This window comes from Eriocheir sinensis, chromosome 7 (genome assembly GCF_024679095.1).
Source record: "Eriocheir sinensis breed Jianghai 21 chromosome 7, ASM2467909v1, whole genome shotgun sequence".
Taxonomy (NCBI): Eukaryota; Metazoa; Arthropoda; class Malacostraca; order Decapoda; family Varunidae; genus Eriocheir; species Eriocheir sinensis.
Genome location: NC_066515.1, coordinates 1,908,282 through 1,912,285, shown reverse-complemented (window position 1 = coordinate 1,912,285; position 4,004 = coordinate 1,908,282). Strand labels below are relative to the sequence as shown.

Below are 4,004 nucleotides of genomic sequence, written 5' to 3'. Positions count from 1 at the left end.
AGGCCCCCCCTCAAGGTGTGCAAAATCATTCATGTGTGTGGAATGCTGCACAATATTTGCAAGGATAGGAATCTTCCTCTTCCTCTGGATGACGAGCAACCAATGGGTGCAGAGGCACAAGTCCCAGTGCCATTAAATGATGCTGCAGAAGAACCTGCCAATGCGCCCGGTGGTCACCGTAATGAGGGTCGTGCCTATCGGGATGCATTCTGCACCTTGCATTTCAGGTAAGTTGAATCTTTGCAAGAGAAACTGGTATTATGTTCTAATTTAATTAATTACTTATTGGAAGATCACTAATGAGATGAAGGTGGTAGTGGGGAGTGGGACGGATGGGTGAACAGGTGAGAGATGGAAAAATAGATATGATCGATAAAAATAGATAAATAATTATACTTGCTTCACATTGATTTTATACATTTCTCTTAATGTCATCATTTCTCTTCTCAGCAATGAGGACTGATGGAACGTCCTCCAACAGGGCCTCGTGTACCTACCTTGGTAATGTTTCCTACCTTTTAATGCATTATGATAAATTTAAATTCCCATTAGCATAGTCTCTCATCTCCTAACCACAATTTCTGATGACCTTCTTATGATTGTTTTCTAAAAAGGAGACTAGAAAGCTTCACCATAGTATATCTTTCCACAGTCAAAATTCTAATTGTATAGTCAGAAACTATGCAAAAAAAAAGCAGTGTCAGTATAAGTACAAATTACAATACATATGAGAACTAAGCTTATAATAGTTTAATAATGTTAGAAATAACAGAAGTAGTATTTGGTTGTATGTTTAATTATTTTCTAGTTTAAATTTATAGTATTTAGCTTTAAGCCTCATGGCCTCAATTTTCTCCTTGGCAGCCTGTTCCTTGGCCCGCATAGCTGCCTCCTTGGACCTCTCAGAGGACTCCTTGGCCCTCGCAGTGGACTCCTTGGACCTCGCGGACTCCTTGGCCCTGGCGGACTCCTGTGCTCGGGCAGCTGCCTCTTGGGCCCGTGCAGCGGATGCCACTGCCTGAGCAGCTGCCTTGTGTTCCTGCAGCAGACTCCACTGCCCTTACAGCTCCCATTTGTCCCGTGGTGGGATCTTCTGAGGGGGTGGATGAAGGGGGAAGCGCTTCTTCTGCAGATGCATCAACATATATTACAGTTGGTGCATCTGCAGATTCGTCAACTATTGAAACTGACCAACGGATCTGCTGTTGCTCCTCCTGCAGCAGGTCTCACGTCCTTTCTGCAAGCAATGGATTTAATCATTACATGGTGTACAAGCTTGGAAGATGCAAGGACACACCTGCCAGCATAGTGAAATCCCTCCTAGAATAGTATACTACATTATATAATCTATACACTATATTACCTTACATGAACACAATCTATCTTATATTCTTTACTAATTTTTGCTGTGCCTTTGGCCGGCGCCTTGTGTAAAAAAATTTCAATTAATGAATGATATAAACAACTGACTGACAGTAATTTCCTTTCTTTTTATTGAATGAAGCCTTAATCACAATGAATAGAAATATGAATATGGAAGTAATATTTTACCCAAAATGGTTATTTTAATAACATTGCTTTGATTGAAAAATAAGCATAAATTAGAATCTATGTTCTAGTATTTGGGGTAAAATTTAGTGAGGTTCAGAGAAATTAGGGAGTTGAGCAAAGAGGGTAAAGCTGCAGAATTTGAGTATAGAATGAAGGGAAGAAAGAGACAAAGAGGTAGGTGTCGTTGAGGTGGAGTGGAGTCAGTTTAAGGAAGCGGCCAAGGGTAGAGCAGGGAGTGATTCATATAAAATGAACACAGGAAAGAAATAACTACTCACATGTCAGCACGCAGGACATCCATCAGATCATCGACTTGAGGCTCACCCATTATTGTTTTGCTGTCTGGTCCCAGAATATCCTCAATTAGTTCGTCAATGGGATCCAGTGGAGGGGGAGGAGGACCACCACCTAAAAAATGGACACATGGTAATGTATACTGCATTTCTCTGAATACAAAGGTTGTAGAGGGACAGGTACGTCCTGAAAATCTATAGTTTTCAGCTGAGATAAAAAATGTAATAAGTTAATGGATGAATGAGAAAATCATGCAATTCCGTGAACTCAGTTAATTTCTCGATATGGAGGTGTACCATTTTAAGTTCGGTCTGTTAAGTGTATAACACCGTTAGATAAGATTTAAACAAAATTAGAAAATTAACTCACCTGTCCTATTCCGTTCCTCACGGAATCGCTGGATTTTTGCCGAGACCGGAACTTATGAAGAACCAGCGTTTCTTCACTTCAGCGAGGTCCTGTAGTTGTTGAATGAGTTATTCAACTCCTCGGCTATTTGTTCCCATATCTCATGTTTCTTCCTGTTAGAAACTCCGGCATCTTGAAGCTGGACTTCAAGGTTTGTACCTCATCCATGTACAGTTCTGCCAGGCGGAAAGTTTCTTTCTCCCCCCAGTTTGCCTTCCTAGTCCGTTTACTGGGTGGAGTGGCTTCCATCGTTGGACAACTGCAAGGATTTAAATATTCATAAAATTTGTACGATGGAAGAAATTAGAGCCAAATTAAGGCGCTGTAGCTCTGCTGAACCTTTACCATATATATATATATATATATATATATATATATATATAATATATACATATATATATATAATATATACATATATATATAATTAAAGATAGCCAGAATGAGCAGATCCACATGATGATGTAGGTTAGATGGATTACAGTAATTTCGCCCACATGTCAGTTTGCCCAAAAAAAGGTAAGTCATTTCACCCACACTCATGAGTTCTTTTGCCTGCAAGTAGTATTGACTACATAAATCATGTGGTAAAACGTTATTTGATTTATAAAAGTAAAACATATTGCAGCGAATACTCTTAAGAAATGCATGTCACTATAGGTTAGGTTAGGCTAAGGTCTAGGTTAGGTTAGTTAGGTTAAGTATCATTCACATATGTTAAATTTAACCAATGGTAAATATTAACATATACATCATATGTGCAGATAGCAATAGAAGCACTAATGGTTGTACTGTTATGCACACAACACAGAAATGTGACTGTTGTCTTGTGCAACGACTTAGAAACAGCACCCTAGGGAATTTCCCCAAGAGTGTTATTTCTGTTAAAATACAACCATTTGTGCATTTCTTATTGCTAAATATCACCTTCTTTAAGTATTGTAGCTAAACTCAAACCCCATCTTCAACCTCACAATCACGCACTCGTAACCGTTGGTAGCCCGCTGAACACGTGGAGTCATTTGCACAAAAAAGGGTATAGAAGAAGTGTCTGAAAAACATGTCTTATTTCAAGTGGTGCACTTCTTTTTCGTCTTAGGGCATATTACCGTAACTTAACAAAAACCAAAGGAATTAATCGAGAAAGGGTGAAGTGACTCAACCGAGTGGGCAAACTGACTCCACCATGTGAACGAATTGACTAACTTATACTGGAATGATCTTTTCAAGTTTTCCTATAAAATACCATTAAGCAATATTTTTAATACCTTCAAGCCTTACCTGGTATTGTAGGACAGGAGGAGATCTGGTAGAGTTGGAACACACAACGCCGAAGGCAGGTTGTACAGGGTGACTGAGCTGGTGATTGTTTGTTTACACAAATTCTCGTTTCCAACGGGAATGTATTTTAATATTTTTCTTTTCCAAGAAATACTGTCATTCACTCCGTGTTATTTGGTCAAAAATTGTATTGTAAAATTATTAAAATAAAAAACAAAGAAAATGTAAGTATAACTATGTTTTATTTAACATGATTCATGTCGAAATTTTGCTCGCTGTGCGTTCTAGCGAGACGAGCGACATCAACAGAGAATGGTCTAAGCACGATAAGTTACGACGGCCCTAACTCGTTGACCATAAGCTATGTATGATTTTGTGCTTAAGTAGCATCGGCCTTAGACACTTTCGTGGATATGGGCAGTACCCTATTTGCTCGATTTCTAGCATGAATGCATTGTGCCCTTGGACGGAGA

General features: G+C 39.1%; 1 long non-coding RNA gene across 1 annotated transcript; it reads left to right on the top strand.

The window, feature by feature from the left end:
• Nucleotides 1–896, top strand: LOC126991406 (uncharacterized). Its single transcript, XR_007745503.1, has 3 exons — nt 1–227; nt 451–501; nt 865–896. It is a non-coding gene; the product is annotated as an uncharacterized LOC126991406 (long non-coding RNA).
• The last annotated feature ends 3,108 nt before the right edge of the window (nt 897–4,004 follow it).